General features: G+C 42.3%; 2 long non-coding RNA genes across 27 annotated transcripts; both read right to left on the reverse strand.

Annotated features, from left to right (window-relative positions):
* Positions 1–2,518: 2,518 nt before the first annotated feature.
* LOC123040966 (uncharacterized) lies at positions 2,519–5,525 on the reverse strand. The gene is made up of 4 exons (XR_006418335.1): positions 5,112–5,525; positions 4,370–4,420; positions 3,368–3,502; positions 2,519–3,024 (listed from the first exon to the last, which is right to left on the reverse strand). It is a non-coding gene; the product is annotated as an uncharacterized lncRNA (long non-coding RNA).
* Positions 5,526–5,846: 321 nt separating this feature from the next.
* Positions 5,847–13,190, reverse strand: LOC123044138 (uncharacterized). 26 transcript variants are annotated; one of them, XR_006419854.1, is made up of 14 exons: positions 12,599–13,190; positions 12,457–12,513; positions 12,298–12,354; positions 11,451–12,187; positions 11,171–11,344; positions 10,983–11,093; positions 9,860–9,898; positions 9,496–9,514; positions 7,852–8,093; positions 7,512–7,736; positions 6,839–7,230; positions 6,642–6,743; positions 6,259–6,401; positions 5,847–6,167 (listed from the first exon to the last, which is right to left on the reverse strand). It is a non-coding gene; the product is annotated as an uncharacterized lncRNA (long non-coding RNA). The 26 variants fall into 26 exon arrangements; XR_006419850.1 differs by having other exon boundaries at positions 7,197–7,230; positions 7,464–7,736; positions 12,599–13,188; XR_006419849.1 differs by having other exon boundaries at positions 7,464–7,736; positions 12,599–13,188.
* Between the last annotated feature and the right edge of the window lie 1,762 nt (positions 13,191–14,952).

Here is a 14,952-nt window from a genome sequence, read left to right on the forward strand (position 1 = left end):
TTCAATGGCATATTGTCTATGCTGAAAGTAGGGGCTGGTAGGTGAATATATAAGCTATACATAATCTCTGCAGCAAGAAATGAGCTGCCAATCTGTAACTGTAAGGTCACTTCTGGATGTGAAATCTCGGTAATTAGCAAAAAATTGCATGTTTTAGACTACTTGGCATCAAACATGTCCTTGTAAGAGTTTTAGTTGTATGACTATTATGCTACAAGGGGAGCATTTTAAGTATATGCATCATTTTGGTGCTGGATGATACACTGTCAGGTCTAGAAGCTAGACAGCCTATCAGGGATCTTACAGAACAAAAGAGTTTGTAGATTCAAGCATCCACTAGTGGAATCTTCAAAGCTGATTTTCTTACAGTTGATTTCATACGCAAACATACTTTTTGGATGTCGATATGAATGGGAATCAAATTTCTTGAATAAGTTATATGAACAGCATGGCCTCTGGCATGTCTTGTAAATTCCCATAGTGTATGTTGTAATAGCTCGAAATTAAGAATGTTGAATGAGATTAGTCCTTTTGCTGTTTAAACTTCTTATATTGCTACAATGGTTATTTCAACGGTATATTATGTATGCTTAAAGTAGGGGCTAGTGGGTGAATATTTAGGGGCTGTTTGGATTGGAGCCTGGAGCTGCCAAGCCAAAAATTTGGTAGTTGACCAAGTGCTGGCGCTCCTTTGGATGGCCACCAAATAATTGGCTCGCCCAGGCCGTGGGGGGCTTCCCCAGTTCATTTTCTCGCCAAAGTTGGCAGGGTCGCGGGCGGCTGAAAGCTGCGCCAAAATTTTGGCTTTGCCCACGAATTGGCAGGGCGTCCTGGGGCGTCATCCAAACAGCCTCTTAAGCTACATAATCTTTGCCGCAAAAATTGAGCTGCCGGTCTGTTAATGTAAGGTAATTTCTGGATGCCAAACCTTAGCAAAAGTTTGCTTGTTTTGGATCACGTAGCATCAGCATGTTCCTGTGAGTATGGCGCTAAGGCAAGGGTTTGCTATGTTGATCATGAGAGTGTGTGCGCCAGCTATGTTTGATCCATGACACCGGCTTTTACAAGCCATTGTTTGAGATCTCCTTTCACTGGGAATCCATTAAAACTGGCCAGATATTTTTGCAGCATTGTGCTTAGCTCCTTTTCAGTGAGAATTTATTGAAACTGGTTAGACATTGTGCTTTTGTCATGTTAGGTAACATTGCCTACCTGTAGCTGTTCATCTGTGTTGGAGATTTTTTTTATTTTTTTGGGCCAGTTTGGTACTCCCTCCTTCCATCTATATAGGGCCTAATGCATTTTTCGAGGCCAACTTTGACCAAATATTAGAGCAATAATATATGACATGCAACTTACAAAAGCACACCGTTAAATTCGTATGTGAAAGGAGCCTTCAATGATATAATTTTCACATTGTGCATGTCATGTACTATTAATCTTGTCAATAGTCAAAGACGATCTTAAAAAACGCATTAGGCCCTATATAGATGGAAGGAGGGAGTATGAAAAATCTCTAGGTAGCTAGTTTTTTAGTTGGTGCTGCTGTGCTTGTTTTTCTTTTTCGTGGTGTTGTCTCCGGCTGCTATTCTCTATACTAAATCAGAGGTGTATTCTTGTCTTCAGACAATTAGGCATAGTGATCCGATAGTATCCTTCGTACCGAAATTCAGAGTTGCAAAATTGAACATCTCCGATTTCAGGGTCGCAAAATCAAATATCTCTTATGGAGCCAAACGGGGAACATCATGCAACCTGTATTGTTGTCTTTGTGACATCGCAGTGCAAAAAATTCTGACATCCCAATGCCATGCGTGCCTTGTTAAACAAACTTGTTACGGGGTATAATAAGCGCAAAATGGCGATAGAGTCTAGCACGTAGAATGTACTGTAAATACGAGATTTTCAGTATGTTTGAAATGTTGGAATTTCATCGAAAACAGGCGAGGGTGATCAGTTAGGCCTGTCACTTGTCACCGGGATGCTCCCATGGTCCATTACACTACCATGAACACTGAATTTATCTTATTTTTGTTTCTAGCTACTGCTTTAGATCGAATTAAAATTTGATTTTAATATGCCATGGTGGATGCATGTTCTATCACGAAAATTATAGAACTTTTTAGAGGTGATTTTTGAGTTGGGATACTAACTCAGAATTGATAAAGTTCTAGAAGTAAAATAGTTGTCTCCTCTGAATGCATACTTGCTTTTCTTGACAATGGGTATCTCTCTCTTTACTACTCCCTCTGTAAACTAATAGTATATTTTAGTGATCTAAACGCTCTTATATTAGTTTGCGGAGGGAGTACTATCTTATCTTTTTTTTTAGACGTGCCAGCAGGAGCATACTACCTCATAGGTGTCACTTATGCTATATTCAAACTACTAGATGACCCGTTGCGCCCATGGCGCAAAAAGCGCGAGCAAGCCGGGTATTCATAGCATGGATATGTCATTGATTTAGAGACCAACTAAGGTCAAGGACTATTTGAGTAATAGTTACCACACATTTGTAAAAGCGAGAAACATAGAATTGATTTTCTCAACACAGAGGCACTATAAATCCTACGAAACTACAATTAGACCATTTGGAGTACTTCCAGTTCGTACAACCAAGTAGCCGAGTCAGAAAGAATAAGGTGATCACCCGCAAAAAAAAAGAATAAGGTGATGTGAAGCAGATTTCACGGGCCACAAAACAGTACATGACGCAAGTCCTGAACCTAAACTATATTATCAGATAATGCCGGTGGCTGCCTACACCACTATCAGAGGGAGTCTGTACAGTGAGATGGAGCTCCCCAGCTAGTTCCTCAAAGGCAAACACATATGGTGCTCCTGCTCTCATATTTGTCATGCGAAAGAATTGAGCCCAGTTTGTTGCGATGGGAGCTCTGTTGTCGACTCCAATGATAAGCCGAGCAATGACATTGGCGCGTCCGTTTCCAACTTTGATTGGGAAAACAGTATACCCTTCATACATGTGTCTTTTGAGGTATTATTTTGTGAAGTGGAAAAGTACTGCAATAGATAGTAAACATTGTCAAGATGCAGCCTATCAGGATTCTTAGAAAGAACAATGCAAGGACTGGAAGGGATTACTATTCTTTGGCCACTCGCTGCAAATGCCTGCTCAGGCTACATACATAGCAGGCAATGGAAATTTCTTTGCGTCTATTAAGCTGTTCAAACTGTCAACATGTTGTCTATATCATGTACCCTTATTTCCGAACAGGAAACAATATCTAAGCTCATCTATATATACCCGTAACCGCGGGTACCTATTGAATTTAACCTTTAAAAACAAAAATGAGTACGTGAAAAGAAGTAACAAACAACATTCTTTTTCTTTGTATAGATTTACCTTTTTTATATTGGCCTGCGATGTACGGACTGTAAAATTATCTGTTTATTTCCGTGTATAAATCAGGCAGTAAGTGACAGGGAGAACGCCAAATCTGAAAGTCCTATCCATCTCCTCTTGTTTCATAGTGACTTCCTGCAAGAAAATGGCAAGGTTGTTATAACTGGTAGCCTGTGGCTGCCTCCAGAGTTTGTCTAATCACGCAGACTTTTTAGGTTAGAAAACTTCACAGCTCCATTTAGAAACCTAAAGGAACCCATGCGCTCTGTCATTTGAATAAACTAACTGAATAGTTTGGGAGAAACGTGCAGTGGACAGAGATACACTTCTTCTCAAAACCGAAGATCACAAGGTAGGTAATCATTTAACCTTACCTTGTGATCTCAATAGAGACTAACATGCACGTTTCTCTGAATAGTCCTACAGGAGACCCAATCAGCTATGAATAAAATTTAGTAAAAGCATTTGATAGCATCCAAAAGAAGTAATATAGGTATAATTGGACCACCACCTCTGTTTCGCTAGAACAGAAAAAAAAACTCTAATCTGTGACCAAAAACAATATAAGAAATCAAGAGCGATTGGTATTGATGATTTGGATTTTACAGAGAAAATAAATGTACATATGGCATTCCTGTTCTTCAATAGAGAAAAGTGCAACAACCATCCACAAAATAAACAAGCCTCTGGGTGTTAAAAAAAGAGGTTTCTTTTTAACCAGTAGTGTCTTGGCTTTACTACGAAGGTTCAAATACATTGTTGCTGCCACTAACTAACGAAACAAGAGTTGGCATACAAAAACACAATGGTCACTCCACCCTTGTGGAATGAGAACATAAACTAATCCCAAATTTGTACTATCCTTTTTGCATAAGTATGGTCCACCAACCTAAAACCTAGAAAGCTTCACCAAGCATATTGCATAAGCACTTTTTTCTTTTAGCTAATTTCAACAAAGAATATCATTAGTAGTTGACACCGGAGGAAATGCTCACTAACAACCTCAATAGATGCTAACCAAGCCGTATCCACATTCCCTCCATCCTCCTTCATCTGCCGCAATCCATATACATCACCAAAAATCACTAAAAATTATTGTGGAACACAATGAATATCATGTAGAAAGAGACACCATAAAAATGCATTTTATATATCTATATGAATAAAAAATTGCTTTGTTGCACTTTTGTCGAGCAAGTAAAATCAGTAAGAGAAGAAACGTACACATAAATGACAGGGTAAATTTTCTTTTTTCATAGATCAAAATAATAAAGGCAACAAGCAGTAGATTCATGAACTTGTTGCTGCTACACAGACAGAAAATTGAGGCAGCCTACATCAACTGCCCAAGTTGATTGTGAGACTTATGTTATTCCAGAACGTGGTGTGCATGTGCCACCAAAATGGCTCTGACGGATGCCATTGACACCACTACTTGCTAATTATTCCCAAGTTGATTGTGCAGAACATCCCACATAATCTGCAGCCATAAAAAAATAATTGACTGAGTGGAGCCCTTATTATGGGGAAACACAACTTGAAGGCAGCAAACCTTGATATCCATCAGTTGATTCAGTTCTCACACAACAATAGCAAATAGTTTAGAAAGATCTAAAACCTGGAGAGGCAAGAATCACGTGAGTAACTTTGGATTCATATGGTGTGCTGCCCCAATGACTCTGTGTGTAACAATAAAGAGAGGCCGTGGAAGAGAGAGGGGGCACAAAGGGGAGAGGGGAAGTACCTGTGTGTGAAGGGAGGCTGGCCTCGCCGGCGTCCGTCCCTCCCGCTCCAGACCGGGAACGTCGGAGAAGGTGAGGAGAGGTGGGGGACCAGCCTCGCCGGCGTCCGTCCCTGCCGCTCCAGATCGAGAACCTGTGAGGCCCTGCACTGCCGCCTTGGCTCGTCGCCTTGCAGCCTCACCCGCCCCCACTGCCATCGCCAGGGGATGCGGCCGCAGCATTCTCCTCCGGCCAGATGTGACGAGGAGAAAGGATGTGTGAGGAGGAGAGATAGGGGTGGCGGCGGCAGCGGCTCGAGAGGATGAATGGGGGGAAAGAGAGGTGGCGGCGAGGCATGGCTAGGGATGTGGGGCTCGAGAAGGATGCGGGATTGGTGGATACTGGATACGCCCACGATCGCCTCGGTCAAAAAAATTCACTCAACGCACAGGCCACACACACATCACACACTGTCAAGCCGGCCCTGGGAGCGATGGAGGCCCACTCGTCATTCACTTGAGCACGAAAGAGCAGCGTGGAGAGAAACCAAGTGGTCCGATTTTTGACAGCAAGGTCAAAAAGCTCCAGCGAGACAGATTGGTCGAGCCAGATTGAAAGCGCGATGCAGATCCCTCGTATGGGCGGGTAGCACAGCGTGTTTTATATGTTCCACTAGATGACCCGGTTGCGGCAATGGCGCAAGAATCGAATTAGAAAGAATGTTAGTAGTGCATAAGTAGGAGATGTTATTGGAAAGATAATGCAATGTGGATTATATTACAAATCATGAAAGCAATATCAGAGAACCAAATAATGTCACCACCTCTGTACTAACAACCAACATTTTAGCATAAGCAGTATCACAGGAATGTTTACTTGCACATCAGGAGTATCACAATTACAACTAAAGAGGCATTGTCCTCGGTGTTGTCCTTGAGCCCTTCACAAGGAGAGTTCCAAGCCTCGCAACTTCTTCCTCCAGCTCTGCACATGACCCTCAGTTACGAACCTCGTCCCTCAGCAATTAGACTCCGGTAGTTTGCAAACTCCCATTTCCCATTGCAGATTGATTTACATGGCTACTCTCACCAATGAGAGGACCAAGCACAGAAAAGATTCAGAACTTTTGGAAGCAAAATTTATAGAGCTATGAGGTCTCTGAGCACTTACCATGCCTAATCGCATGAATCCAACAAATTTGCCAACTCAAATGCTACAAAGACCAAATGATGGTGTGAGGCAGCTCACCATATATTATCGACTCTTACAATGATAGATCCATAGATCAGCGAGGATATTCATAAATGCTTCACCTAAGAAGGCCAAGATGCCATACACACAATTAGAGCCAAAACAACACTTGAAGCAGTGGAAATAGCCATCCACTTGCTGGAGGAAATAAATGAAATAACAAGCAAGAAGAAAGCAAAATGATGTCGGCAGTGTATCAAACAATCGTACTGAAATGATCAATACACAAAAAAAGGAAGCGATCTCTAGTTGTCAACGCACTGAATTTAGCATATAAATGACATGGTGACTAAAATAATTACCTTAGATCATCTTAGGAAATGTTCCAGCAAAGAAGGCAATGACTTTTCCGTATCACCCATAGCATGATTTTTTCAACTTCAAATCGTATGATACCATGGACTCTGCATATGTTGATAGGACATAATAATTAGCCACAAAAAACAGGGGTACGGATAACACATTGAAAGTAAAAGCTGAGAGCAAATTTAATGCTTACAGCAAAGAATGGGCACAGATAACTTACTGGTTCATCTGCCACTACTTTATTATCTATGAAGAAACTAAAAGTCAAATATACAACTAAATCAGGAATAAGAACACCATAATAATTAGCTACAAAAAACAGGGGTACGGATAACACATTGAAAGTAAAAGCAGAGAGCAAATTTAATGCTTACAGCAAAGAATGGGCACAGATAACTTACTGTTTCATCTGCCACTACTTTATTATCTATGAAGAAACTAAAAGTCAAATGTACAACTAAATCAGGAATAAGAACACCATAAAACACTGGGCTTGGTCTGCATGCAAACCATTAATCTGATTGGAGATGGAAAATTAACCAATATTGTACCTCGTGCATTGGCACGGGTCTCGCCGATCTGAGCCTGGCAACAAAACATACCAGCATGTAAAGGAAGGGTTGTAGAAAAATTAAGAGAAGCAGATGCCAAGTAAACAAAAAGCATGTATCTTAGTCATCTCGATCATATTATCCATAGCGCTCCTCTAGGAATGAGCGAGAAAATGATCAAAAATCATATGGCAAAGGAATATCAAGGACATCAGAAACAACAACAATAAAGGAAACACTACGCATTGCTCTGAAAAAGGTCCCGACCCTGGCGGGCGCGCGTGAAGGGCCGACGTGGCGGCATATCGACTGCACCTGGCAATTGTCTTGCTATTGCTAGCCCTCATCGCCGATGTGCTCCTTCCTTAGTCGCTGCCCTCGAACCTCCTACTTAGCCGGGGAGGGGAGGGTCGCGGGGCGCATGAGCCGTGTGAGATCGGCAGCTGCCATCTCCCACCCATTGAGCCGCCTACTTGACCGGCACCTGCTCCGCCCCTCCTTCGGCCAACAACATCTAGGTTGAGCACTTCCTCGGAACTACTGATACAGAATTGAAAAACAAAGAATGGAAAATGCCTTATTAGCAACACATGGATACCCCCAGTTTATAGAAGGATAGTAAGCATGGAGATGAGTTCATAGACATGGTGCTCACGAGAAGGGTTGCTGGTGATTCCTATATTCTTCAGCGGAGGAGAAACCAAATTAAGAGAGGATCATCATGTTCTATCTTACTCGAGTGACCAAAAGATGATATAATCATTAATTAATTTGTGCAAGAATAATATTAATAAATTCAATAGTTTAGAAAGAGTGAAGAACAATATTAATCAATAGAAAGAGCGAAGAAATTACCTCCTTCTGTTCAGTAACACCGCCATGTACAAATCATATAACCTGCAGATTTCAAAAGAAAAACTTATGGCCTCATAAAAGTTGTGGCATAGTTCTAAAAAGTTGGATCGTGAGATTCAACTTTTATATAACAAGTAATTTATATAGCAAATTTCACACTCTATATTCTTTCTCATATCTTTTCTTAATGTCCCGTAACTCCATCCATATAGTTTATATAACAAGTATTTTGCACAAAAAATAGTTCACACCCTCAGATCATCACACTCTGTATAGGCAACAACAACTACCAGACGTACGACACAATCTGTTCTACTAAACATGTCACGCATGGCTGGTATTCCAAAAGAGAGCAGTCACATGTGAAGAAGGGTCTCACTCAAGGTCATCATGTTGTGTTCTGTTTCTGGCCATCAGTCTCAAGGATTCATGTTCAGACTCCAAATTCCACTTTCTTGTGTATGCACAAAGGACAACTAATTGGACTCTGCATCTATAGTTTTCTGCTTCAACAGGTTAAGAAGATTCATGTCCAGAATCCAAGTCACAGCTTTCTTGCTTATGTAGAAAGAGGGAAAGACAGTAATGCTCCATTGCCTTCTAGATTTATTACATTTAAAAGCTAGATAGTAGAGCCAGTTCCTACAGGTCAAGTAAATTCTACGCAAATAGTGCCATGTAACCAGTATACATACACAATCAGACAAAAAGAAAAACATGGACATAAAAATTGTTGCACCCATGATTTCTACTGTATTTGCAACATCCATCCATTTATCTCTGTATATCCATGAAAGCAAGAGTCATCGTCAAAATGTTTGTCCGTTCAACAAGCGAGCAGTTACTACAACGCTTCTATTGCCCACCCCTACTTAAATGTTTTGAAAAGGTTATGTCATAGGTGGTTCCGGTATGGTCTTTTAATAGGTTAATAAGTCATTTCTCGATAAGTTGATGCTTGCATGGTCTGTCCTGTGCACGGTGGGTTATTAGAAGACAAATATATCAAAATGAAGTGAGTATTAACCACACAAACACACACAATTTTGATTTTTTACATTAACTTTCCTTGTCATAGACCTCGTCCTAGATGAGCAGAGCTTCTGCTCTTAATCACAACAAATAAATCAAAGTAAATATAGTGCTAATCGTTTGTATGTACACTCGCATACTAACAACAGGCCGCAATTACTAAATCCCAAAAATTAGGCCTTTTTTTGCGAAGACCCAAAAATTAGGCTATGACTGAACCGAACTTCCAAACCAATGTCGAGGGTCACAGATATTCTACAAGATGAATTGATGGAAATGGAAACATAAAGTATGCACTGGCAGTAGAACCAAAATTTGCAAACCTGTGACGATGAAAAAAAAACTGAATACAACAAACTATATCTCAGCCATGCCATCTGAAGGTTCTGAACCATCCAAATAAATTTTATACCAAGATTATTGATGCATTCCTGTAAAAGAATAAGATACAGAAAAGGCAGTTAAAAACCCAGGTGCAGGTCTGTTTAAAATTCAGGGGCAGGTCTGTTTAAAATTCGGATCAATTCTACATCACTGTTTTCCAATTCTACATCACTTGTTTGTGAATCTCCAAGGAAACAGACCTAAACTTTGTGAATCAGTATGTGGTGCATCCCAATATTATTCTTATCAACACGGGGTGCATTGTCAGGTAGTATACCTGAAGTCCAGAATTTAGTTAAGCAATAGAGCACACTTTATATGTATACGTACTTAATAACCAGAGTAGAATGTAAAAAGTCTATGGAAAGGGAGATAACAAACTAATAAAATACCTTGTCATGGCAAGCCTGTAAATACTTCCATAAAGCAACCTGGAACATCAAAATCCAACTATGAAATTCTTAGTGTGACACCTCCTAAAAATATAGTGCAGTTAACGGATCTAAACTAATAAGAAAATAATTTACTACATGCAGAAAAGATATTGTTCCATCATGACATCTTGCCAGTTCTGTCATGAGAAGAAGATGACCAACGAACTGTCAAGGGACTCTGGTTTACCATTACAAAGAGGCAATGGATTCAAAATGAACAATTATAGCATCAAATAGAGCAGAGCATTTGTATTTGTCAGCATAGGACATTGCAAGAGTCAGAAGAATATCATCACACAAGTACTGGAGCATCACAACACCGTCTACAAATAATTCTCATGAACTCTAAGGAAAGAACAAAAATTCTAAAAGAACTAAAAGTTGACTCTTTTGCGCATGTTCACGGAGAATTAGGTTTCCTGCTGACCATGCCTCGTTATATTATATTGCAACAGAAGAATAATAAAGATTTAGGAAATTTAAAATCAAGTATTACCATTCATTTCAACAGAAAACAAATTGTTGGTGAGCCAATATACATGTCTAAAATGTCTGTATAGTATAGATATTAGAGTTTATGTTAAATAGAAATTAGTTTCAGGTTTTTATTTGTCAGCAAAATGCCTAGGATGATCATGCATGTCTTAAAAATAAGAACAAAAATGATCCTATGTAGTTCTTTTATACAGATCAAAATCATAGATATACTCGTGCTTTCCCATTAACTCTCCCAGCTAAAACTCGGTTAATTTGCCGACGTACAACAGTTTTAGAAGGGTCCCGGTCAGCCCAGGTTCGTCTCTCACTCTGTGAGCCTGCTCAAGAATATTAGTCGTCCATCGATTGTGGACGATATCACTACTTGATACCTGCCTTATTAATTAGTTCAAGTCTACATCAACAACCGCTACTTGAGAAGAATTAAACTCTACTATTAGCTTGTGCGTACAATGCACATTCTATTAATGCTACCAACATTTGCTATTAGACTCTTAAATCAGAATTCATGTTTCTATTTTCTAAATCAGAATAATGACCTTGGTATAGCAGAAACAAACACACATGTAGCTAGCTGAATTACCTCACAAATTTATTAGCAAGGTAGTAGCAAAATCTTGAGCTCTTTCCGGTTCTTGCCATGTTTCCACTCCAGCAATCCCTCCCTAGCTACTGCCCAAATCTTCACTGATGCCTGCAAAAAGTGTGCATGTGTGACTGCACTAAGACAATCAAATGAACAAAGTCCGACCAAGAAAACAAAACTTATACCAATAGTTCTTAATTTGCATCCAACCACGGCATGAATGATCTATCGATTCCAAGCATTTCAAAGATGATATTTCTTTTCTCTATTGTCAAGTAAGAACAGCAAACAAGAACACCAAGCGGACCGCATCAACATATCATCAAGGAATACACCACTCCAGGAGTAAAACCATGAACCTACAGGGGTCGCCAAAGAGGCGGTGTGAGAGGAGGAAGGCTCCAGGAAGGAGCAAGACTGCTGCAGCACCCGCGACAACAGTGCACGGTCTGTCAGGGGGCAAACCTTCTTGCGATGGCGACGACCACATCCTTTCTCTGTTCGCACTTCCCATCGGCGGCGGCCCCATTGGCACTCTCCATCTGCAGCAGATCCATGGCCGGTGAGGCATCGCAGCAATGGCAAAGAGGCAGCTGCGGTGCAGGGAGTCCACACAACTCCACGCACGCGGTGAGCTCCTGCTGCTCGCCGCGCTCCTTCGCACAGCCGATACGAGGCAGCGGCGTAGGATGGAGAAGCTCCCGACCGGCAGCGCTGGGAGGGCACGAGAGCTGCGTCGGCCGCTAGACGTGAAGAAGAGGGTTTCCAAGTAATTTTCTTGTCATACTAAATCCACAGATGTGACAAAACTGCTCGAGTGTATTAAACCTGAATGTACACATGTGTGATTTAACACTAACTTTACTACAGATTTGATTCAGTTCATCAACATGAATTTGGTTGCCACCATACACATCAGCCGGACGATTACCAGATATTTTTTTTTGACTGGGACGATTACCAGATATTACTATGATTAGCTTTAACAAGGGGACAAACAATTTGTTAGTGGTTAGCTCAACAAGAATCTAAACAATTCATGGCATTTATCTCCTAAGACACATCCAACAGTTGTGAAGAAACAGTTACATCAGGGTGGGGATAGGAACAAGGACTGAGAGAGATGAGGAACATGCCTAGTACAAATCCAATCTCAGTCCCTTTTTCTCATCGTTGATTACAACTGTTGCCATTACGAACACCTACAAAATATATGTTCTCAACTCCTGAATATCCCACGAGAAATAGCATCAATAAAGAACGATGAAACTGGACTTAAATTCAGAGAGAGAGAGAGAGAGAGAGAGATCACCTTGTTCTTATCCAAGCTCTTCCTCAAGATTCATCCCCTTATTTTTGTTCCTCGGATCTGCACACATATGTTTAAAAAAACAATAAATCAAAAACTGGGGAGGAAAGAACATGAAACTGGATTTAAATTGAGAGGGATGGAGAGAGAGAGAGATATCACCTTGTTCTTAGCCAAGCTCTTCCTCAAGATTCATCCCCTTCTTTTTGTTCCTCAGATCTGCACACATATGTTTAGAAAAACAATAAATCGAGGAGTGAAAACTGGGGAGGAAGATAACTCTGGCCGCAGATGGGCAACCTACACTGGGGACATGTGACGACGGCCGGCATCCCCTGGAACTCCGACCTCGCTGCTCCTTCCCTCATGCCCATCGCCCTCATCCTCCCCTGCTCCACGCCCACTGCTTCAGCGATGTGGGCCCGGTCTCTCCAGCCCCTCCACTGCCGTACGCTCCGCACCACCGCCACGAAATCTCCTCCTCCGTGGAGAGCTCCCGCAGGCGCGGCTCCTCCTCCTCTGCATCTCCAAGGTGAGCAAGGAGGCCTGGATGGTGGTCGCCGTCACCATCGGAGAAGCTCCCCTCCACGCAAGCAGCTAGTGGGCGCCGGCTGGGGGGAGCGACCGGCGAGGCTCTGGCCTAGGTCGGAGAGGCAAGCAGGGGAGCCGGCGTCGAGGAAAGAGGAGATGAGGAGACGAGCGGGGAGAGGGAAGGGGCGGCGTGGGAGAGAGAGGAGGGAGTGAGCGAGGAGATAAGGCTGCTGCGTTACTTTTTCCCTTTTACCCCTCGTTGATCTAGGGCTTGTTGCTTCTGTTACACAGAATTGGACGAGAGCCACGCCATTCTCTTGACCCGACTTGTAACGAGGCCCACTCGTCATTCACTGTGGAGACAGTCATGAACGTGAAAAAAACGGACGACCCACCACACGCCAGCAGCCAAAAGCGGAGCGACAGTAAAAAATTGGGCGGCCGAACGAGCGTGGCGCACGCGGTGGCTTCAGATGGGCGGGTACTCTAGCAGCTTTTATATGTTAGATGTGGATGTGGATTTTTGCGGCCATGGAAGCCCGTTAGCAAGGAGCATGAGTGGACGGTCATCGCCCCCTTGATGAGCAAGTACAAGGAGCTTGTTGACGCCTTCTTATGGTTACCTACCCTCCTTGAGGCATGTCTTTCTTAGCGGGCTTGTGTTGTTGTTGCCCCTAATTGGTACCTTTTAATTTGTTTGGTCCTGTCCAAACTAGCTCTTCTTCTTTTTTGTGCTTTTTTTTGCTGTTGTGAATTTCCAGTTTCCGGATGAGACTTGTTTGTGGTGGTGTTTGCTTTATTTATAAAGATGGGGCAAGAGCATGGTAGGAAAAAAATATACGATGACTGAGGATAGCCGAGGATAGAAACAAAAGGAAGGAAGGAAGGAAACATAAATAAGGAAGGGCATACCCTGCCCTCTAAGCTAGTCTATATCTCGCTCTTCTCCTTCCAAAGGCATAAGTCATCTACAATCTACTTTACCACCGTAATCACCAAGGATGATTTTCTATCGAAGGTTCTTAGGTTTCGCTCTTTCCAGGGGTACTAGGCAACATAGCACATTACTGACAAAGATGATGTTTTCTCTTGGCCTCCACCATTCCTCTATGGTCATGGTCGAGGATCCAATTGTTGCCATCTCATGGTAAGAACTTTGGAACAAAAACCAAACATGTCGGACGGACAAGCAAAGGAGCAGCAGATGGACCATCAACTCAGGATCTTGACCGCAGAATTTGCCCATGGGTTCAGTAGGTCACTACCCTCGTAAGCAGTTCGTCCGCCATTCAGTTCTGATTCTTAAGGAGCAGCCACAAATGGAAGGAGACTCTAACCTTTGTGGTCAGGTTGATCGTGCTTCTAGCATCGTTGGTAACCTTTAGGAGATTGATTTAGTGATTGCTAAGGTGCAATGTCATTGCACGTTTGTAGTCGAATAGTCAAAGTTGACTCCACCAAATCAACAGTTATCATCTCATCGAAAGATCGGGTCACCTTCGCCCTATCAGTCCTCGTCCTTGTCCGTAGCATCCTTGATAGAAAAAAATGAGTTTCTTCCTTGATATATTGAAAAGCAAGGGAGCTATCTCGGCTGGAGAGAGGACATCCACCTAATCATCTTGCCAAAACCTAGCCATGTTACCATCATCGATCGTGACACTTGTTGATACGTCTCCAACATATCTACTTTTACAAACACTTTTGCCCTTGTTTTGGACTCTAACTTGCATGATTTGAATGAAACTAACCCGGATTGACACTGTTTTCAGCAGAACTGCCATGGTGTTGTTTATTGTGCAGAAAACAAAAGTTCTCGGAATGACCTAAAAATCCACGGAGATAACTTTTGGAAAATATAAAAAATACTGGCGAAAGAATCAAGGCCAGGGGGCCCACACCCTATCCACGAGGGTGGGAGGCGCGCTCCCTCCCCCTGGACACGTCCCCCTGTCTCGTGGGCCCCCTGATGCTCCATCGACCTCAACTCCAACTCTATATATTCCGTTTCACGGAGAGAAAATCAGAGAGAAAGTTTCATCGCGTTTTACGATACGGAGCCGCCGCCAAGCCCTAATCTCTCTCGGGAGGGCTGATCTGGAGTCCGTTCGGGGCTCCGAAGAGGGG

This window comes from Triticum aestivum, chromosome 2B (assembly GCF_018294505.1).
Source record: "Triticum aestivum cultivar Chinese Spring chromosome 2B, IWGSC CS RefSeq v2.1, whole genome shotgun sequence".
NCBI classification, from domain to species: Eukaryota; Viridiplantae; Streptophyta; class Magnoliopsida; order Poales; family Poaceae; genus Triticum; species Triticum aestivum.